The sequence below is a fragment of the Plecotus auritus genome (assembly GCF_963455305.1).
Source record: "Plecotus auritus genome assembly, chromosome: 2".
Taxonomy (NCBI): Eukaryota; Metazoa; Chordata; class Mammalia; order Chiroptera; family Vespertilionidae; genus Plecotus; species Plecotus auritus.
In genome coordinates this window covers 122626313-122651046 of record NC_137771.1, presented here as the reverse complement: position 1 = coordinate 122651046, position 24734 = coordinate 122626313, and positions in this window count along the sequence as shown.

Below are 24734 nucleotides of genomic sequence, written 5' to 3'. Positions count from 1 at the left end.
AATTTTGAGCAAGTCACATTCCAATGACATAAAGTTTTATACTCACTTCCATGGCTACAATCAAAATAATTAAAAATAATGTATTGGGGAAGATGTAAAAAAATTGGAACACATGCACATGGCTGATGGGAATGTAAAAGGTTTCAGCTGCTATGGAAACAATTTAGCAGTTCCTTAAAAAGCTAAACATAAGCCCAGCTGGTGTGGCTCAGTGGTTGAGCATCAACATATACCCAGCTGGTGTGGCTCAGTGGTTGAGCATCGACCTATGAATCAGGAGGTCATGGTTCATTTCTAGGTCAGGGCACATACCCAGGTTGCAGGCTCAATCTCCAGTGGGGGAGGGGGGTTGAGAAGGCAACCAATCAATGATTCTCTCTTATCATTGATGTTTCTGTCTCTCCCTTCCTCTCTGAAATCAATAAAAATATATTTATTAAAAACAAAAGCTAGGAGAAACCAAGATGGAGGCATAGGTAAACAACTAAACTGCTGCCTTGCACAATAATTTCAAAACTACAACTAAAAGACAAAATGGACATCATCCAGAATCACAGGAAGGCTGGCTGAGTGGAAATTCCACAACTATAAAGAAAGAGAAAAGCACACTGAGACTCAGAGAAGCTACAGGAGGCAGAGGTACTGAGACGGGCGCACGGAGAGGACTGGCAACTGAGTGTGCGGCTGGCCTTCTCAAGTGGGAGGGAGACAAGATCTTCCAACTGCACTGAACTCCAGTTCCGGGCGAGACTCTAGGGACCCAGACTCATTCAGGAAGAAACTGGACTGTCTGGCAGCAGGCGGAACTTGAGGGCGGCTTTCTTTCAGAGGTGCTTGTAGCGATTACCATGGGACACTGAGACACAGGGGCCTATTAGGGCAGGGCTGATGGGAAACCAATACTGTCTGAACTGCCCTGAGACTCTGCCCCATCCAAGCTGAGCACAGAGGCTTTTGCAAGTCTTGTCTCATAAGGGTGTCTCCCAGCATAGACACAGCTGATCCTCACAGCCAATTTTCCTGGAGGTCAATTCCTCCCAGTGATGCCACCAACAATCAAGGCTTAACTACAACAAGACTGTGCACACAGCCCACAAAGGGGTGTACCAAGAGTGTCCACCTCAAGTAACTGGGGAGGCTGAGCCACTGGGCCCTATAAGACACCTATCACACAAAGCCACTCTGTCAACTCAGGGAAGCAGCCAAAATGCAGAGACAAAGAAACAGATCACAAATGAAAGAAATGGAGGAAAGCAAACGACTGGATATAGAGTTCAAAACCACGGTTATAAGGTTTTTCAAGAATTTTCTAGAAAAGGCCAATAAATTTAGTGAGACCCTAGAGGATATGAAAAAGGACCAACTAGAAATTAAGCATACACTGACTGAAATAAAAATATTATACAGAGATCTAACAGCAGACTAGAGGATCAGCAAGAATCAAGTCAAAGATTTGAAATACAAAGAAGCAAAAAACACTCAACCAGAAAAGAAAAAAAAAAAAAGAATCCAAAAATATGAAGATAGTGTAAGGAGCCTCTGGGACAACTTCAAGCGTACCAATTATGGGGGTGCCAGAAGAGAGAGAGTAAGATACTGAAAACCTATTTGAAGAAATAATGACCAAAAACTTCCCCCACCTGGTGAAAGAAATAGACTTACAAGTCCAGGAAGTGCACAGAACCCCAGACAAAAGGAATCCAAAGAGGACCACACTAAGACACATCATAATTAAAATGCCAAGAGCAAAAGACAAAGAGAGAATATTAAAAGCAGAGAGAGAAAAACAGTTAGTTACCTACAAGGGAGCACCCATACGACTGTCAGCTGATTTCTCAACAGAAACTATGTAGGCCAGATGGGAGTGGCAAGAAATATTCAAAGTGATGAATAGCAAGAACCTACAACTAAGATTACTCTACCCAGCAAAGCTATCATTCAGAATTGAAGGGCAGATAAAGAGCTTCACAGATAAGAAAAAGCTAAAGGAGTTCATCACCACCAAACCAGTATTATATGAAACGCTGAAATGTATTCTTTAAGAAGAGGAAGAAGAAGAAAAAGGTAAAGATAAAAATTATGAACAACAAATATATATATATCAACAAGTGAATCTAAAAATCAAGTGAATAAAAAAATCTGATGAACAGAATAAACTGGTGAATATAATAGAATCAGGGGCATAGAAAGGGAGTGGACTGACAATTCTTGGGGGGAAAAAGGTGTGGGGCGGTGCGGGAAGAGACTGGACAAAAATAGTACACCTATGGATGAAGACAGTGTGGGGGGAGGGTAAGGGCAGAGGGTGGGGTGGGAACCGGGTGGAGGGGAGCTATGGGGAAAAAAAGAGGAACAATTGTATTAATCTGAACAATAAAGATTTATTAAATTTAAAAAAATAAAAATAAAAAAGCTAAACACAGAATTACTATATGAGCCAACATTTCTATGCCTTTGTATATGGGCAAAAGGATTGAAAACAGGGACTCAAAAAGATACTTGTAAGATAATGTTCAATGCAGCATTATTCACAATAGAGGAAAGGTGCAAACAGCTCTAGTGTCTATCAACAGATGATTGGATAGACAAAATGTGTTATCTATACTAATAAACGAGTAATATGTTAATTAGACTGGATAGACTGGACTTCTTTCGGAAGTCCTTTCAGACAAAGCCATGGTGGTGGGAGCTGAGGCAAAGCTGGTTAGGGGTGATCAGGCAGGCAGGGGAGAGTGGTTAGGGGCAATCAAGCTGGCAGGGGAGAGCAGTTAGGGGGATCAGGCAGGCAGGTGAGTGATTAGGGGCCAGTAGTCCTAAATTGCGAGAGGGATGTCTGACTGCCGGTTTAAGCCTAATCCCACGCTGCAGGTTGGGCCTAAACCAGCAGTCAGACATCCCTCGAGGGTCCCGGATTGGAGAGGGTGCAGGCTGGGTAGAGGGGACACCCCCCATGCATGAATTTCCTGCACCATACCTCTAGTCTATACTAATAAAAGGGTAATATGCTAATTAGACCAGGAGACCTTCTGGGAGACCTTTCAGATGTCCTTCTGGACAAAGCCATGTTGGCGGAGCCAAGGCAGAGGTGGTTAGGGGCAAGCAGGCTGTCTGGGGGGGGGGGGAGTTGGGGGCAATTAGGCCAGCAGGGAGGAATAGTTGGGGGCAAGCAGGCTAGTGGGGGGGGCAGTTGGCAGTAATCAGGCCGGAGAGGGGGGGGGGCTGTTGGGGGCGATCAGGCTGGCAAGGGGGGCAGTTGGGGGCGAGAAGGTCAGCAGGGGGGCAGTTGGAGGATAGCAGGCCAGCCAGAAGAGTGGTTAGGGGCAATTAGGCAGGCAGGCAGGTGAGCGATTAGGAGCCAGCAGTCTGGGATTGAGAGAGGGATGTCCAACTGACGGTTTAGGCCTGATCCTTGTGGGCTGAGGGACACCCCCCCCCATGCATGAATTTTGTGCACCAGGCCACTAGTATACATATAATGGATATAATATAGTCATACAAAGAAATAAAGTTCTGATACATGGTACAACATGGATAAACCTTGAAGACATTATGCTAAGTAAAATAAATCAGACACCAAATAACAAATATTGTGTAATTCCATTGATATGAAATTTCTAGAATAGACATATTCATACAGACAGAAAGTGGATATGATGTAACTAGAAACTGGGGGAGGGGATAATCAAAAGTTACTGCATAATGGTTACATAGTTTCTGTTTGGGGTGATGAAAAAGTTTTGGAGTGCTAACTTTGGCAACACATATACTAAATTTGGAATGATACAGAGAAGATTAGTATGGCCCCTGCACAAGGATGACATGCAAATACGTGAAATGTTCCAAAAACAAACAAACAAAAGTTTTGGAAATTGATAATAGTGAGGGTAGTGCATAATTTTGAAGGTAATTATTGCCACTAATTATACAAATAGTGAAATGGAAAATTTTATGTTATGTTATATGTTTTACAACAATAAAAATTTCCAATTCAAGGAGCAGCTGCCCTGCGATTGCATAAGGAGCAACTGCCCCGTGAGCAGCTGCTTCCTGAGACAACCCGAGGAACAGCTGCTGCCCACAACTGTGTGAAAAACAGCTGCCCCACGACCATGCAAGTAGCAAGTCCCACCTGCGACCGTGCGAGGAGCAGCCACCGCCTGTGACTATGTGAGGAGCAGCCGCCCCACGACCACACTAGGAGTGGCTGGCCCACGACTGCCTGAGGAGTAGCTGCCGCCTGTGACTGCATGACCCGCCACCAAGCTCACAACTGCAGACGTGAGTCCCATGCCACTTGAAACCTAGATCCTTCAGTGAGAGCAAAAATGGGGAGACAGAAGAACAACTCTTAAAGGAAAGGAGGCATACCAGAAAAGGAACTAAATGAAACAGAGGCATGCAATATGTCACAAAAAGAATTAAGAATAAGGGTCATACAGTTCATAAACCAGATGGATAAGAAAATCAACAATCTATGTAAGAATCAGGAAGAAATAAAGAGTGATATAACAACAATAAAAAGACAATGTGGAAGCTTTCTACAGTAGACTAGGAGAAGCGGAGGACCAAATTAGCAAATTAGAAGACAGGGAAGCAAAACACACCCAATCTAAACTGCAATTGAAGAAAAAAATCAAAAGACAGGAGGGGAGCCTAAGGGAGCTTTGGGACAACATGAAGTGAAGCAACATAAATATAATAGGGGTGCCAGAACGACAAGAAGAAGAGCAAGGGTTAGAAAACCTATTTGAAGAAATAATGTCAGAAAATTTCTCTGATTTGGGGAAGAAAAAAGCATACAAGCACAGAGTCCTAAACAAGATGAACCCAAAAAGACCCACACCAAGACACCTCATAATTACAATGGCAAACATTAACGACAAAGAGAGAATCTTAAAGGCTGAAAGAGAGAGACAGAAAATTACCTACAAAGGATCTCCCACTAGATTGTCAAATGATTTCTCAACAGAAATACATCAGGCCAGAAAAGAATGGAAGGAATTATACAAAGAGATGCAAAGCAAGGTACTGAATCCAAGAATACTCTATCAAGCAAGGCTATCATTCAAAATCAAAGGGGAAATCAGGAGCTTCACAGAAAAAAACAAAAAGACTAAAGTAGTTTATCACTACCAAGTCAGCAATGCAAAAGATACTAAAGGGACTACTGTAAAAAGAAGGGGGGGGGAAGTGAAGAAGGAACACAGGCACAAAAAATAAAAATGGCTACAAACAAGTACCTATCTATATATATAAAGAGGTAATATGCAAATTAGCCAGGATACCATAATAGTCATGACCAGCTCAGGAGGAGTCTGCGTGCGCAGACGGGTGGGAGGGGACTACGTGTGTGGTGAGGCAAGCCATGGATGGTGCAGGCCCGGAGCAGACACACACACTAAACACACACTGGGGGGCCTGCCCCAGTTGCTGCAATGCGGCTGGAGCAGGCCCGGAGCGGACACACCGCAGCGTACCAGCAGTCCCACCTCTGCGCATGAGCTGCAGAAGAAACACCTTTTCTGACTGCTCATTGGCTAAGCTCCCTGTACACCACTCACAGTGTTCTTGGTAACTAGGGTAATAAGAATTCAAGAAGGTGATCTAGGGTTTTCCCACCTCACTCATGGAGGAAAAAAAAACAAAGGTCCGCTGCTGGAGGGACTAAGAAATGTCAAATCCTGCCCTAGCTGGTTTGTTTCAGTAGATAGAGCCTTGGCCTGTGGACTGCAGGATCTGGGTTTGATTCTGATCAAGGGCATGTACCTAGATTGCAGGCTCCTCCGTGGTCGGGGTCCAGGTCAGGGTTCATGCAGGAGGCAACCAATCGAAGTGTCCCTCTCACATTGATGTTTCTCTCTGTCTTTCCCTCTCTTCCACACTCACTAAAAATCAATGGAAACATATCCTCAGGTGAGGATTAAAAAAAAAAAGAAAGAAAGAAATGTCATATCCTATGAAAGAGACCTCTTGAAAATGCCTAAAGAAAGTCATTTTTTCATGGTGAAGTGATGGAGTCCATGTTGATGAAAATACCTTGGTGGCTGCGGCAGCCGTCAGTGGCAGCAGCAGTGGGGTGATGAGGGTGGCGCCTTCCCCTGATAGCCCACAGAGGGAGGCCAGACTGTGGCTTAGGCCTGCTCCCCACGTCTGTAGGACATCTCCTGAGGGCTCCCGGACTGTGAGAGGGGGCAGGCTGGGCTGAGAGACCACGCCCCCTCCCCCCGCCAGTGCATGAATTTCATACACCGGGCCTCTAGTCAATAATAACTTTAAACGTAAATAGCCTAAATGCTCCAATCAAAGACAATGAGTGGCTGAATAGATAAGAAAATATGTCCCATATATATATATGCTTTCTACAAGAGACCCACTCAGAACAAGAGACTCACCCAGGCTGAAAGTGAAGGGATGGAAAAGTATCTTTCAGGCAAATGGAAAAGAAAAAAAAAAAAAGCTGGGGTAGCAATACTTATATCTGACAAAATAGACCTCAGAGTGAAGGCCATAATAAGATATAAGGAAGGCCACTTCATAATACTAAAGGGATCAATACAACAAGAGAATATAACTCTGGTAAACATATATGCACCCAATGCAGGAGCATCCAAATACATAAAAAAAAAAAAACTTCTGGAAAAAATCAAGAGAGAAGATACAAACAGAGTAGGGGATTTTAATACCCCATTGACATCACTGGAAAAATACTCTAGACAAAAAATCAGCAAAAAACAGCAATCCTAAATGACTCACTAGATCAGATGGACTTATTTGACATTTTCAGAACATTTTCCCCAAAGCCACAGAATATACATTCTTCTCAAGTACACATGGAACATTTTCAAAGATGGACCACATATTGGGTCACAGGCAAAGTCCCTCCAAATTCAAAAAGATTGAAATAATATCAAGCATCTTTTCAGACCATGATGACATAATATTAGAAATCAACTAAAATAAAAACAATAAAAAATTCAAACAATTGGAGGCTGAATACATGTTATTAAACAATGATTGGGTTACCAAAGAGATCAAAGAAGAAATTAAAAACATCCTGGAAATGAATGAAAATGAAAACACAACAATCTAAAACCTTTGGGACACAGTGAAAGCAGTCCTGAGAGGGAAGTTCATAGCATTACAGGCCAACCTGAAAAAACAAGAAAAACTGGTAATAAATTATCTAACTCTACAACTTAAAAAACTACAGAGAGAGAAAAAAAAGCCAAGAGTGAGCAGAAGGAGATAATAAAGATCAGAGCAGAAATAAATGACATAGAGATAAAAAGAATACAAAACTCAATGAAACCAATAGCTGTTCTTTGAAAGGATAAACAAGATTGATGAACCTCTAGCCAGCTCACCAAGAAGCAAAGAGGACCCAAATTAACAAAATCAAAAATGAAAGAGGTGAAATAACATAACAACAGACCCCACAGAAATACAAAAGATTGTAAAGAAATACTATGAACAACTCTATTCCAACAAACAAAACAACCTAGAGGAAATGGACATATTCCTAGAAAAATATGACCTTCCAAAATTCAATCAAGAAGAATAAAAAAATCTCAATAGGCTGATAACTAAGGAGAAAATTGAAGCAGTCATCAAAAAGCTTTCAACAAACAAAAGCTCAGGGCCAGATGGCTTCACAGGAGAGTTTTATCAAACATTCAAAAAATAACTAAAACCTATCCTTCTCAGACTATTCCAAAAATTTCAAGAGGAAGGCATACTTCCAAGCTCTTTCTATGAAGCCAGCATTACCCTAATACCAACACCAGATAAAGACACTAAAAGAAAGAGAATTCCAAGCCAATATCCTTGATGAACATAGATGCTAAAATCCTCAACAAAATTCTAGCAAATCGGATCCAGCATTACATTAGAAAGATCATACTCCATGACCAACCGGCATTTATTCGGGAATGCAAGGCTGGTGCAATATCTGCAAATCAATAAACATGATACATCACATAAACAAACTGAGAGACAAAAATCACATAATCATATCAATTATGCAGAAAAAAACATTAAACAAAATCCAACACCTTTTTCTGATAAAAACTCTCAGCAAAGTGGGAATAGAGGGATCATACCTCAACATAATAAAAGATGTGTATGAAAAACCTACAACCAACATCATAATCAAGGGGGAAAAACTGAACTCCTAAGAAGAGGAACAAGACAGGGATATCCACTTTCACCACTGCTGTTTGACATAGTACTGGAAATGCTAGCCATAGAGATCAGATAAAAAGAAGAAATAAAAGCCATCCAACTTGGAAAAGAAGTAAAATTGTCATTATTTGCAGGTGACATGGTATTGTACATAGAAAACCCTAAACTCCATTAAAAAACTATTAGAACTAATAGATGAATTCGGCAATACAGCATGATACAAAATTGACACCCAGAAATCCATGGCTATTTTATACACCAATAATGAACTCACAGAAAGAGAAACTAAAAAAAACAATCCCATTTACATTTGCAACAAAAAATTAAGATACCTAGAAATAAATTTAACTAAGGAGGTAAAGGACTTGTACTCAGAAAATTACAGGATGCAAAAGAAAAGATAGAGGAAGACATAAACAAATGGAAGAATATACCGTGTTCATGGATTGATAGAATCAACATCATTATAATGTCTTACTACCTAAAGCAATCTATAGATTCAGTGCAATCCTTATTAAAATACCAATGGCATACTTCAAAGACCTAGAACAAACTCTCCAAAAATTCATCTGGAATAAAAAAAAAAAAAGACCCCGAATAGCTGCAGCAATCCTGAGACAGAAGAACAAAGTTGGAGGGATCATAATACTAGATATCAAGCTATTATACAAAGCCACTGTTCTCAAAACTGCCTGATACTGGCACAAGAACAGACATATAGACCAATGGAAGAGAATAGAGAACCCAGAGATCAACCCAAGCCATTATGCTCAATTAATAGTTGACCAAGGAAGCAAGAGCATACAATGGAGTCAAGACAGTCTCTTCGATAAATGGTGTTGGGAAAATTGGACAGATGCATGCAAAGCAATGAAACTAGACCACCAACTTACACCATACACAAAAATAAACTCAAAATGGATAAAGGACTTAAACGTAAGATGGGAAACCATAAAAATCCTAGAAGAAGCCATAGACAGCAAAATAACAGACATTCTTCGTAGCAATATCTTTACTGATACAGCTCCTAGCACAATGGAAACTAAGGAGAAAATAAACAAATGGGACTACATCAAAATAAAAAGCTTCTTCATGGCAAAAGAAACCATCAACAAAACAACAAGAAATCCCACTGCATGGGAGAACATATTTGCCAATGTAATGTCTGATAAGGGTTTAATCTCAAAAATTTATAGGGAACTCATACAACTTAACAAAAGGAAGATAAACAATACAATCAAAAAATGGGCAAAGGACCTAAATTTACATTTTTTCAAGGAAGACATACAGAAAGCCAAGGGACATATGAAAACATGCTGAAAGTCATTAATTATCTGAGAGATGCAAATCCAAACAAGTATGAGGTACTATCTCACACCTGTCAGAATGGCTATCATCAACAAATCAACAAACAACAAATTCAGCGAGGATGTGGAGGAAAAGGAACCCTCTTGCACTGATGGTTGGAATGCAGCCTTGTGCAGCCACTATGGAAAACAGTATGGGGTTTCCTAAAAAAATTAAAAATGGAACTTCCATTTGACCCAATAATCCCACTTCTAGGAATATATCCCAAGAAAACAGAAACACCAATCAGAAAGGATATATGCACCCCTATGTTCATAGCAGCACAATTTACAATAGCTAAGATTTGGAAATAACCTAACTGCCCATCAGCAGATGACTGGATTAGAAAACTGGGGTACATCTACACAATGGAATACTATGCTGCTATAAAAAAGAAGGAATTCTTACCCTTTGCAACAGCATGGATGGAACTGGAGAGCATTATGCTAAGCCAAATAAGCCAGTCAGAAAAAGATAAATATCACTTGATCTCACTCATTTGTGGAATATAATGTACAATATAAACTGATGAACAAAAATAGAACCACAGTCATAGAAGCATCAAACAGACTGTCCAACCTATAAGGGAAGGCAGGGGTGAGGGCGTATGAGATCAACTAAAGGACTTGTATTCATGCATATGCATATGAGTATAACCAATGGAGATAGATGGGGGGAGGGGTGAGGGCATGTGCTGGGGGGTGGGAATGGCTGGGGAGAGGTCAATGGGGGGAAAAGGAGACTTATGCAATATTTTAAACAACAAAGAATTTAAATTGAAATAAAAAGTAAAATAACAAAATAAAAATAAAAATTTCTTTACATAATAAATAAATATATAAATATATGACCTCCAATTTAAACTTTTTAATAGGCTATACATTCACATTGTGAAAAAATAAAAGCATCAAACAATGAGAATCTTTACTCTTGCTTCTGATCCCATCCATCAAATTTCCTTCACCACTTTCTGCAGATAACCACTATTATTTCCTTGAGTATCTTTTCAATATATTTTTATGCAAATACAAGCAAAAATAAAAATGAATTATTATTCCCCCTTTCCATATAAACATACACAGTTAACCCTGGAACACAGGTTTGAACTGTGTGAGTCCACTTGTACACAGACTTTTTTCGATAAATAACTGCAAATGTATTTCCTCTTCCTTAGGATTTTCTTATCATTTTCTTTTCTCTAGTTTATTTTACTGCAAGACTACAGAGAGAAGACTGCCTTTTCCCCAAAACTCATGCCCCTCCAACCAAAAGTAACACACTACACACCCAACTTTAGTATATCTGCAAGCAGATTTCTCCCCAGGAAGAGGCACCTGCCTCTATTGTGTATCATGGGGATGAGGCTGGAGAGAATTAGATGGACTCCATTCCCCTAATCATCTCCCTTCCACTTGCCCCAGGCTGAAAAACTGCCATTAGTCATTAATTTCTTTGAATTCTGGAAACTTTGGATTAGTAGAGAAACACATATAAATGATCTCTAAATACAGGGTATCACAAAAAAAGTGTATACACACTTTGAATAATTATTAATTCCAATAAGTTCAATTTAAAAAGAAAGGCACATCAATTGAACTATCATCTATTAATGTATGTACACACGTTTTTGAGACACCTGTATATGAAAAAATGCCAAACTGTACTTATAATAAGCTTAAAACAAATAAAAAATGTACTGATAGCATTTTATTTTATTATTATTATTATTATTTTTGCTAATGTGATTAGCAAAAACAAAATTTAGCACACTTTTTGATGACTATTTGAACAACTAAGCAGCCTCATAACGTTGGTGGTGGTGGGTACAATCCTGGTGGGGGGGAATTAGGAATGGTTTCAAACATACAAATGTAATCACTCTTTGATTCCAACAATCCAAATTTTGGAAACTGATCTTATAGTAAAAACTGCACATATGAATTAAAAGTACATAAAATTATACATTAAAAAACTCTAAATATCAAAAATTCAAAACAACTCAAGTTCTATCAGTAATGAGCTAGTTAAATTAACTATAGTATATTTACACAGTGGAATATTATACAGCAGTATAAAAGAATAGAGCAGCTCTTTATATACTATTATTAAACTATCTCTAGAATGTATCTTTAAATAGATAAATGAAGACACAGAGCAATGCATATGTTAATACATTTGACCCTTGAACAACACAGGGGTTAGAAATGCTGATCCCACCACTGAAAATCTAAATATAACATTTGACTCCCCCAAAACTTAACTACTAATAGCCTACCATTGACTGGAAGCTTTACTCATAACATAAACATCTGACTAACACATATTTTGTATGTTATATGTATTATTTGTGTGTACACACTTTAACAGATGATATCTCAATTGATGTGCCTTTTTTTTCAAATTTAACCCATTAAAATTAATAATTATTTGTTGGGGAGCACAAGAGACTTGGTTGGAAAGTTGTAAGGAGGACATTCTGATAAAAGGGAAGTGTGTGGAAGGCAGCCTGCCCTGTTTATTGGAATTCCGACTTTGGGGAGACTTAGGGGAGTGTCGAAGGTGGTGCCCCTAATTATTCCTTGCCCTTTCCAAACAAGTCTGTGTATGTGCAGACGCCAGGTATTTACTGGAATCCTTATGCTAAATCCCTGGATGCCTTTGCCTAGAGTACAATGTAAACACATGTGTCCTCCCAAGATTACTCACCCTACTGATTGTATCTAAAGATAAAAATTCCAATAAAGCCTAACGAGGCAGGCAATCGAGGCTGATCTGGACACTAGAGCCCTCTCTTTCACAGTCATACTGTTTCTGAGTAATCTGTTCATCCGTTGTTCAGGGGCTGCTGGTCAGTCCCGGCAATTATTCAAAGTGTGTATGCACTTTTTTGGAATACCATATATTTAGAGATCATTTATATTTGTTTCTCTATTAATCCAAAGTTTCCAGAACTCAAAGAAATTAATGACTAATGACAGTTTTTCAGCCTGTGGCAAGTGGAAGGGAGATGATTAGGGGAATGGAGTCCATCTAATTCTATCCAGCCTCATCTCCATGATACACAATAGAGGCAGGTGCCTCTTCCTGGGGAGAAATCTGCTTGCAGATATCCTAAAGTTGGGTGCGTAGGGTGTTACTTTTGGTTGGAGGGGCATGAGTTTTGGGGAAAAGGCAGTCTTCTCTCTGTGCACACTGGATCACAATTAGTATGAAGAGTGGGCTGTGAGTCAATAAGCCTAATAAAACTACTTTTAAATTCTATCAACCTCTTGAAGCAATTTCCAAAGAGCCATCTTTAAAAATCTCCTCAAGAAAGATGATCATTCGAGCTTGCAGATTTCATACTCTACAGCTCCGCAATTTCTTGAGAGAGACCACAAAATCATTCAATAATTCCCTTTGGGGTGAATAAATAACAACAAATGCCACATAAACAGGATCACTTGGCTGTGGGGGCAAGCTGTCATTTCCAGAGGTTGGGATGTGGTTTTATATCCAAGGGTACAGCATATGATCACATTAAAAAATTCCAAAGATAGCAGAAATTCAAATGGGTCAGTTTGCTATTAAGCTGCCTGCAGCTATTGCATTTAGATCAGATGTCACATTTGTAAGCCAGAAGGAAATAAGTGAGATTTTGCTTAATTCACAGAATCTCGGAAGAAAATGAAGCTTTTTCCCCCATGACAAACTGGAATTTTCCTCAGACAAGCTTGACATATTGCTGGTCTGTGGTCTAACTCTGTCTGAGAATGTCTCTCCACTCTTCTAAAGTTGCCAAGATCAGAGGCCAAAGGAAAAAGAATGGAGTTTTTCTAAGACTGCTGGATGATGTCTTCCCCACAATCCCTCCTGAGGTGTCACAGCAAGTAGCCAGGTGATGGTCAGAGAGAAAAACAAAGAGAGAGGTATTCTCCAGTATATAAATGCTCTTGGTCAGATAAAATAACCAAGAGACATGATGGGTTTAGGATATCTATAATCAACCTATGCTGGATCAGCGTTTCCTAGTTCTTAACCAAAAAATATTGATTTATGTTTATTATGCTTTATGGCACTTTAGAGCAATTTATAACACTTACATTAAGGAATGGATGAGCTGGGAGAAAAGCCAATATGGGCATGAGAAAAGATAAAGTGCTGTCAGGAATAGTGACTTTCAAGTATCAGGTGCAATTTCTTGCTTTTGCATTTTATCTGAACTATTTAACATGATGCAAGAATATTATTAATGATTTTAAGTTACACAAAAACGTGAGATAAGTTGAAGAAACTTAAAGAAATCCTTAAAATACACACAAATACATACATGCCCATACACACATATATTCTCAACTGTTAAAAAGAAAATCATTCTCCATATACTAATTTTTTTTTAATATATTTTATTGATTTTTTACAGAGAGGAAGGGAGAGGGATAGAGAGTTAGAAACATCGATGAGAGAGAAACATCGATTAGCTGCCTCCTGCACACCCCCTACTGGGGACATGCCCGCAACCAAGGTACATGCCCTTGACCGGAATCGAACCTGGGACCTTTCAGTCCGCAGGCCGACGCTCTACCACTGAGCCAAACTGGTTTCGGCTCCATATACTAATTTTAAAAATACACTGAAGTGTCCTATTATGTGAAATAAACAGAACAAATAGTATTGTATAAAATATGTTTCAAATATGAATTATTTTCATAAAAACACACACCAAATGCAGCAAAATACTATGGGTCATTGCCAAGATAGCCACTTTTCTTCTCTATTAAATTTTGATGAACCAGGAAAGACGTTAGAGACCAGAGACATGTCCTGTTAAACAGAGTTATAGAAATTTTCCTTATTTTCATGATATCCGTTAATACCATCAATAGTTATTGTCAGGAAACACTTTCAGAGGTTAAAAGTTGCCAAAAGCTCTTATCTAATTAATTTCTGTTATCATTAGCAATTTTAAGTAGCAAGACATTTGCCCGGGTAACTGTATATTTCCCTCAAAACATGGCCTTATTTTAAAGAAGAGTTCAGGCTGAGATAAGAATAACAAAAATTTGGCTTGAGAAGGTGGGAGCAGAGGACTCTAAGTACCACCCTTCTTCAACAATTCTCTTTTCCTGGCAGGCTGTGGCGATTCTCCATGCTGGCAGAACCAGTCTTACTTCCTTAGCATGTCCTTCTCGAGGTTCTGTCCCCTCACCTCACTTAGTATGTTCACTCTCAGTTTTTGATGCCTCAGACAAAAAGGAATTTAATGTTGCTACATATAAATAGTTAAATGTATTGTTCTTATATAATTTTTGAGGTAAGAAGACTCTTTGATGCTCTTTAGTATATCTCTTTCCAATGAAAGAATCTTTTTATCATGTTAGTCATTCAGCCTTGACTCAAATATATTCATTGGTGTTCAATTCACGGCTTTTGCAACAGCCAGCTTCATTGCAAGATAGTGCACAGGGCTAGGTTTTCCGTATATTAACACACTACTTCTCTTGCTGTAATTTTGCCTTGTCTGCCCTAATTTTGTCTTCTAGAGCAAACACTGAATTGTCAGTGTTAGCTCCCAAGATTGTTTCAAAATTTAGTGCTGTGTAAAGATGGTTGGGTAATCAGTTGGGAGGGAATGGCAGAAGTGAGAAGTGACTTAATTAACCTGTCCCAGGGAAAAAATGGTGGCCATGAATTATATAATCCAGATATGGCAAAAACAATACAGTGCAAGTGGGAATTAGAGATGAAAGACAGAGTGATACTTTTTTTAAAAATAAATCTTTATTGTTCAGATTATTACAGGTGTTCCTCTTTTTTTCCCCCCATAGCTCTCCTCCACCTGATTCCCCACCCCACCTCATGCCCTTACCCCCCACCACTGTCTTCATCCATAGGTGTAAGATTTTTGTCCAATCTCTTCCCACACCCCTCACACTCCCTTCCCCCTGAGAATTGTCAGTCCACTCCCTTTCTATGTCCCTGATTCTATTATATTCACCAGTCCATTCTGTTCTTCAGATTTTTTATTCACTTGATTTTTAGATTTACTTGTTGGTAGGTATGTATTTGTTGTCACTTTGTTGTTCATAATTTTTATCTTTACCTTTTTCTTCTTCTTCCTCTTCTTAAAGAATACCCTTCAGCATTTCATGTAATCCTGGTTTGGTGGTGATGAACTCCTTTAGCTTTTTCTTGTCTATGAAGCTCTTTATTTGACCTTCAATTCTGAATGATAGCTTTGCTGGGTAGAGTAATCTTAGTTGTAGGTTCTTGCTGTTCATCACTTTGAATATTTCTTGCCACTCCCTTCTGGCCTGCATAGTTTCTGCCGAGAAATCAACTGACAGTCCTATGAATACTTCCTTGTAGGTAACTAACTGTTTTTCTCTTGCTGCTTTCAAGATTCTCTCTTTGTCTTTTGTCCTTGGCATTTTAATTATGATGTGTCTTGGTGTGGTCCTCTTTGGATTCCTCTTGTATGGGGTTCTGTGCGCTTCTTGAACTTGTAAGTCTATTTCTTTCACCAGGTAGGGAAAGTTTTCTGTCATTATTTCTTCAAATAGGTTTTCAATATTTTGCTCTATCTCTTATTCTGGCACCCCAAAAATTCGGATGTTGGTACGCTTGAAGTTGTCCCAGAGGCTCCTTACACTATCTTCATATTTTTGGATTCTTTTTTCTTTTTGTTTTTCTGGTTGGGTGTTTTTTGTTTCCTCATATTTCAGATCTTTGGTTTGATTCTTGGGGTACGTTGATCTACAGTTGAGTTTCTGTATATTCTTTATTTTAGACAGTGTATGCTTAATTTCTGACTGGTCCTTTTCCATTTTTTTGGCATTCTCATTAAGATCCCTAAAGGTCTCACTAAGTTCCTCAGCAGTTTTTAGAAGATTCTTGAGTAACCTTATAAATGTGGTTCTGAACTCTATGTCATCCAGTAGTTTGCTTTCCTCTGTTTCTTTCATTCGTGACATGTTTCTTTGTCTCCGCATTTTGCTGCTTCCCTGTGTTGATGGAGTGGCTTTGTGTGGTAGGTGACCTATAGGGGCCAGTAGCTCAGCCTCCCCAATCACCTGAGGTGGATGCTCTTGTTACACCCCTTTGTGGGCTGAGTGCAAAATCTTGGTGTAGTTAAGCCTTGATTGCTGTTGGTACACTGGGAGGAATTGACCTCCAGGCCAATTGGCTGTGAGGACCTGCTGTGTCTATAATGGAAGAATTGCTGCGCTGGAGACACGCTTATGGTGCAGGACTTGTTTTAGTGGGGCTTTGGTGCTCTCTGAGTCTGCCTCTTGAATGTGTCACTTATGGATGTGAGGAGTTGAAATCTGGTGTCTCACACTGACCACTAGGTACACTGGCTTCTGGATCTCCATTGGGGTGCAGGTCAGCTACTGTCTGAGGCCACCCAGCAGGAGCTATAGCGAGAACTACAGTTTTCTCCTCTGCTTGGGGTTTGGAGGTTTTGGAGCTGTCTGACCCAGGCTGCAAGTTTGCTAGGTTAAGCTGCGATAGGGCAGGCCATTCATATGCTAAAGCCGCTGCTTGGAGCTTGGGTGGGTTTGTAGGTTGTGCAGGGCAGGGTCTCAGGGCATCACTAGGCTAGGGCGTGGCAAACAGGGATGGCTGCCAGTTAGCCGGCTCTGCATCTCCAACCGCATCCCCGCATCCCGTGCCCCAGCGCAGTAAACAATTATTCCTGCGCGCAGCCCTGCAAGCAAGCCATCCTCACTTTCTGACCCGATGGCAGACTGTCCAGCTTCTCCCCATAGGAGTTTGGGTCCCCCGCGTCTCCCCAGAAACTGGAGTTCGTAGTAATCGGGAGCTTGTCTCCCTTCGGGTTGAAAAAAGCAGCGCTCCCAGTTGCCCGCCGCCAGCCCAATTCACACGCCTCCGTACCTCAGCTTTTCAGCGCTTTTGCACGTCTCAATGCTCTTTTCTCTTTCCTTCTAGTTGTAGAACTTCCACTCAGCCAGCTTTCCTGTGGTTCTGGGTGATAGACGTTTTGTCTTTTAGTTGTAGTTTTGAAATTGTTGTGCGAGGCAGCAGTTTAGGTGTTTACCTACGCTGCCATCTTGGATCTCCCAACCAGAGTGATACTTTTGAGAGTGTGTTTGCTTAATTAAGGTCTGTAGTGTGACATGTGTGGATGTGGATATATAGGTAAGAGACTGCACTAGCACGTCTAATGAAGTCTCCAAAACTAAAGTGAGGATGGCTTACAGCATGTGTGCTTGAGGAAAGAGGGTTGGAAGGGACACAATTAGAGCAAAAAGTAAAAACACAACAACATTAAGATAATTTATATTGCAACATTTTCTTAGGCAGCTAATGTATAATAATCCTTCTCTAGCAAGAAAAAAAGAGCTTAAGGGAGCTGACCTACCCATGATTTCAGGGTGGGAATGAAACATGGTGCCCCATGGAGCCAAAATTTGCTGAAATACCAAGCATTTAACAAAAACTTGAAGTTAGAGAACACTAAAGAGGTTCCAGTGCAGTGCTAAAATACAAAGAGGCTTAAAGTAAGATTTTGGGATCCCCAAGTAGCAGAAGACTGAAGAGCTAAAAATAACAAGTCAAGTGGGAAAGCCTCAAGATAAGCAAATATCTGAGATGAGTCTGATCCTCACAGTTTGGATGCCATATTCTCTACATCATGCTGAGAAAGTGGATCAGTTTCATTTAAAGGGCTGAGGACAGAGCCTAATGGTCAGTTGCTTTTACTGAGTGATTTCATTAGTTATTACTTTAACTTGTAGGGACAGAATATTTCTGGATTGGAGTAACCACATTGTCCTGAATGAATGACACAATATTTTCCTAGTTGTCTGCTTCTAATTTACTTGATGGACAAGTGAAATGCTTTAAACCATTGACCTGATCCCATAAAACCTGAGTTTCAAAGTCTGCTATAGCTCTTCTAAGAAGTAGCAGTCTAGATGGCCAAAGGCAGTCTTGGTCATGAAAAGTTTTGCTCCAGGCTTAGGTGATTGACTTTGGCCAGTGTTGTTTCCTCAGGATACCACTGCTGGGAAGGAATTTCTTACCTTATTCAAAATCAGAAGCCTTAGTGTCTCATGCAGGGAGAGTCTACCAGGACCACAGTAAATGTTAACCGAGATTTTAAATGCCAGAATGTTACAGATGTGATTAAGGCCAGACAAATCCTTTCCTTTCATACCATTATGTTAGCCAGACAAAACATGACCCAAAAACTCCATTTGGGTTTTTGAACACACATTTTTTAAAGTTGGTCTTGGGGTGGTGCTCTTTTTTGGACCTGAGATTCTTTTAAGGCCAGATCCATTAAAACACATCAGGATTTTGTCTAGACAAAAAATTTTGAGCCCTTGATCAAAGGTACCTTCTGCAGGAAGGACACCAGTCTAATGGCATTCAGAGTTACTAAGGGATGTCTGGGTGTCTGCCTTTCATTCAATGCCCTTACAGACCCAGACAAGGTTGTAGGTGTCCCGAATACCCAATAATTCATTCACCAGAGAGTCAAGAAGAGACCATAGCACCTGGATGGTATCTTGTTGGCTTTGTCTAAAGGAATGGAGAAGATAGAAGAGGAGGTAAAGTTCTCCTGCAGAAAGGGTAATGATTCCTGCTAATGCACTGAAAACCAGGGCAGATAAATCACAACCAGTATCGTGTGACCACACCCTGGCAGGGTCTAGGGATGGCTCCCTGAGTGTGGCAACTTGGGCTTAGGTCACAGAGGGAGGATGGGTGCTCTGAAGTGGGTCTTGTGTGTAGCTGCTGCATAGATGAATGAAGACAGGAGGTGAGACATGACTTTGGGGTGACCAGAAAGAAGGCATCAGACAGATGGAGGCATATCCCATCAAACTCAGACAGCAGGGGCCCAGGAGGTGAATATAGCTGTCCAGTAGGTTGAAAGTGAGAATTTAGATCCTGCATGAGCCCCTGGGTAGAGAACGAAACTGCTGAGGGACCCACTGGAATCCAAATTCTAGTGATGATACTGCCAGGGGTCACAGTGACCAGAGGGTATAGCATTCTTTCACCATAAAGAATTACTTTTCTTCCCTATTCTGATGTGTAGCCTTCTCATGCTATCAGCAAGAGGAAATGTTTCATTGTTTTTAACACTTAAAATTGTGTTTAACTCAAGCTAGTTAATATCTGTCTTACTGAAACACTTAGTTTACAAGCAGAATCTGTTTTTCACCCAGTAGTACTAGTTGCTTTTTTCTTATTTTCATCTTTGTATCTAGAGACTCATTTTAGACGAGATCTCAATTTGTATGAAAGGATGCCAATTTTTTACTTCTTTGCCAAAGAAATTCTTGCCAAATGAAGATCAGTTTTTAAAAAACAAAGATAAATGTACACATCTTAAAGGATTAATTGTATTATTTCCCTCTTTATACTCTGATTACTTTGACAGATGGGACCTTCACAATATACTCATTGTTCAGCTGGAAACCCCATGAAGCTGTAAGCTGAGCCCCTTGTCCTGAGGCCACTGGAAGATGTGTTCATCCAATGGTGTCTGTGGACCCCAGCAGAGAGGGAGGTAGAGTTATTAAGTCACTTGAAATTGCTTTAGTGCACTGAAAAGTGGTTGGGACATTTCAGGCCATGGCAGGGTGGCAGAGTGCCCAACTGCCTACGTCAAGCAGTGTTTATAAATTAGAAATTACCAGCCATTTGGGTCCTTGCTGATCAGTCAGAGTCCTGAAGGACTGTGCCGACGTGCCTGGGGCAGAGTTGTTACTGGACCAAACAAAGCATAGCTCTTGGTTAATCAGTCATGATTTGTCTATCTGGTGGTGTTAAAATTGTACATCTCTGATTGCAGTGTTATGTGTCTAATTATTCCAACTCAAAGCAACTGTGGAAAGCATTCTTTGAAAGTTTTTTGTCAAGTACAGAAACTGACCATAAAATTCAGAGACAAAGGTAGCCCCACATGATTATCTCTAGATGTATTTCACTCATCTAGTTTAGAAAAAGACTTGCTGAGCACCTACTGTTTCAGACAGGAAGCATGATTGGACTAGCCTTCCCACCCCCATTCTTTTAGTGAGTCATTACTAAATACCTGAAACTATTTTAAGGCCTTTATGTATATTAACATATTTAATCTTCACAGCAAATATGGCTAATGATCTCATTTTACAGTTGAAAAACTGAGAGTTAAACAAGTTTTCTGGGAGCCTAGAAACTAGCAAGCCATGGAGCTATGATATGAGTGCAGCCATTTTGCAGACCATTTGTGCTTTTTGTTTTTCCAAGTGTCTTTCCTACATGTCCACTCAAGGTGAAGCCAGGGCTAGTGACCATGACCACCTCTGGATTTGCTCAGCTTCTGAGAAGCTCTCCTGACCAGGTCCAGACAATCCCTACAAGGCCCATCTTTTTCTCTTCAGAAAGTCTGGACTCATAGTTGCTGACCAGCTGCCTCCCATCTTCAGCTCCACCCAGTATCCCCTGAGTGTGATTCATACCCATAGTCTAGGCTGAGCACGGATTTATGTCCCTGCGGTCAGGGCACCTTGCTTAGTTTTTTCCTCACTCCTCTCGATCTTGGAAACCAGTCCTGCCATGACTTTCCTACTCACTTCTCAGACATGAAGCAGACCACAGCCACTCCTCCAGGGTAATTGGAGACTGGGAAGAATAAAGTGAGGGGAAGAGAAAATATTTTGATCAAAGAGCAGATGGCTAGAAAGAAACAATAAAACAGATTTTGATTAAATGTGTCAGATTGAATACATATGCTTATCTCCTCAAAGTCACCAAATGACAAGAATAAAGAGTAGAGGAACAAACAAAAAAGATGAGTCATGGGCAACTGGTAACTTACATAGATTTGGGGTTCTGGAAATTTACATATCTGATGGAGAAAAGCCAAGAGTAACCTCAGAAACCTGAAAAGACTCTGGGACTGGAGACACCAGGCAGATCAGAAGGAGGAGGTGGGAAGGTGCCTGACCTCAGATGGATTAATTGAAACATTGTAGGGAATAGTCGCATTCCCTAATGTGTTTTTTCATTCATACAGCAGGTCAGCTTCCCTTCCCTGATTCTATAAGAAACTGATGAGGTTATTACTAAGGGTCCCATTAAAGTGAAGCTCCAGACTGGTGGACACCAGATACACTGACCATGGAAGGGAGGCCAGCCCTGAAAATGAAGGCATTATGTGGTTGTCTGTATTCTAAATGGTGAGATGCTTGGGCCACCCTTTCTCTCTTCCCCAGAGGTCCCAGGTTGCAAGCTACCAGATTTATATTCTACTTGGAGGAGAATGGAGAACCAAATTTAGTTGAATTTACTAGCCTAAAAACAAACTGGCAATCTATGAACCTGGTCTCCCATACCTTATTCTCAACTCTTTAGAACTTCACTCTGAAATGGAGTGATAGCCAGTGTTTTGAGAAAAGCTGCCATTATTAAATATGAAATCCAAAACAGAAAAAAACAACAACCTTAAAGGAAGCAAGAACATAAAAAATAATATAATCAGATTTAAGAAAGAAGATTTCACATTTTAAACAAGAACAAAAAAATAAGTTAGAGTGTATGTTAAATAAAAGAGGAAAGGTAAGAAAATTAGAGGATCAAGTTAGGGTATTCAATAGGAAAATAATAAGAGCTCCAGAAATTGAGAAAACAGAGGGTAGGAAATAATAAAAGAAAATTTGATAAAACTCCAGACATGGATTCTAAAATAGTTGCTGCATATAGTGAAAACTTGATTAATGTTTGGAGCACATATTCAAAATAATCCATTTACATTTTATCCCACTAGCCTCCCTGAAAGCTAAAATTCAATGGAGCAAAACCTTCACAATTTTAGGAGAAAATTATTCACAACATAGAATTCTATACCAATCCAAATCAAGTATGAAGATAGAATGAAGACATTTTCAGACAAGCAACAAAATTTCAAAATAGATTTTATCTCTACCCACTACACTCCACACACATACACTCCAGACACACTCATTTTCTTGGAAGAATACTGACATATGTGCTGCAATCAAGGGCACAAATTGAGGAAAACAAATGATTCCGGAACTAGGATACAATGTGGTAGAAAAGATACGAGAATTCCCCAGATGAAGATGAAGGAAAGTCCCAGAAAAATAACTGTCCTGAGGCTAATAGAGCAAGCAGTCCAGATCAGAATGGGAAAGCAGAGGGTTCCAGGGGGGTTTCACCAAGAAAGCTATAAAACCAGTATGCCTGACTGCATTTATAGGGGTTTACAATTCAATCAGTCAGGTTAAGGATACATTAATTATAGATAAAAGCAAATAAATGAAGCAAGTATTAAAACTGGAAAAACTGACCATTACCAGTATATAAGAAAGGAAATGCAAGCATGTTTTTTTATAAAACCCAATGTGAAAAAAAAATTGACTTAAACATAACAATACAAATAATAAATACTGATTTTTAAAAATCCAATTAAACTATGATAGAAAGATGAAATAAGGAGAAGCATGTATATTGGCATTGACATAAGACTACTAAACCCTAGTCTTTTTTTTTTAGAAGGGAGTAAACAGACAATATATAGATTTGAAAAAGGAAGTCTAAAAATAGCAATTTAAGCAAGTTGCTTAGAAACATGGAGGTAAATTGCAGAAGACAGGCAAAGCAATAGAAAGTCATTGCTCGGAGACATAGAACTAGGAGGTGGGAAGTAGGGAACTGTTCTTTTTAGTTAGAAGAGTTATACCATTTGACTTTTAATGTGAAGTACATCTATTACATGGAAGTAAAAGTTAGAGTAGAAAAAAAGAGAGAGAAATAAAAATCAAGGAGATAAAAGAGAAAGAAAGGAAATAAGGGAGGAAAGGAAGGAAGAAGAGAGAGGAGACAGAAGAAAGGATGGGAGAGAACTTAGCATATCATTAGAAAAGTACTCAGTGAGTGGGTACTGAGTGCTTTGGGTTTTCAAAGGAAAGAGGGATGAGTATACCAAGTCAATCAGAGCAAGATTTCACAGAGGAGCTGAAAACTGAAGGGATAGGTAGGATTAGACAAGTGGAGGGCGGGTTTATGTAGTCAGAGGCACCTTGTGAACAGTCATTGAAGCAGCATGTTCAAGGCTGCTGGTTGCCCATGGGATAATGCCTTCATATGAAATGAAAAGATATCCCCCAAGATTTGGTTATTGTTAACTAAGTGGTGGAATAGAGGAGTTCCATCTTTATAATGTTCAAAATTGCCTAGTTTAAATGATTATAAACAGTGCTCTCTTGAAGTAGCTGTAGCCTGACGCAATGGACAAACAGCTTGTGAACAGATGCCAACCATCTGCCAATTTGAATGGTGCCTCTTCTTAATAGACACAGCCCCATGTCAGGGCACATGGGTTGGTGAGCAGAATGTGAGTGGAATTTCAGTCCCCTCATGCTCCCATGGCTAAGTATTTCAAATTAATCCATGTCTCTGATCATGGGGGAATCAGAAATCTCAGGTAGTGGTTAGGTTGGAAGGGTGATAAGTCTACACCGCCTCCTTGTACTGGCTTCCATGCACAATGCAGTATTGATATGTGAGGGGAAATGAGAACTAACTAGCATAAGTCTACAATTTTTATTATGACCCTGTATTAGATATTTCAGTGGATAAAATGAGATGATATATATATAACTAAAAGTGAGTGCTTGAGTTTTTATTATGTGAATACTCAAGATGTCAACTAAGTGGTAGAAAAATACAAGTCTCCAGGCCAGGTCTAAAAGGACACTGGACAAGAAATCAAGGTTGTTTTCTGTGTTCAGCTGGTATATTAAAATCATTATGAAATGATCTTATTATATTAATGGAAGTATATCTATTACCATCAGTTTAAAGAACAATAGATGGCTATCCATCTATTACTGTAACTGCTGGATATTATGTCTTACTACTTAAATATTGCCCAGCATAATTTTGCATACCTAAAAGGAAATTCAGAAGAAGCTATAGCAATTTAACATGATAAATGGAGATAGTCAAATAACTCTGCAGTGGTATCATATCACTCTGACAGACCTAACTTCATTTTGAGTTTACTCAATCTAATTTCACTTAAATTTTAAAATGTTTGATTTATATATACATCAGGATGTTTTGATTACATGCATACATAAATTTCATAAAGGATTCATAATGTTTTCAAAAGATTTCAGAAGTGCAATGAGTTTTGAAATTCCCACCATCTTCTGACAAAGGTGCATAAGCCCTTGTCT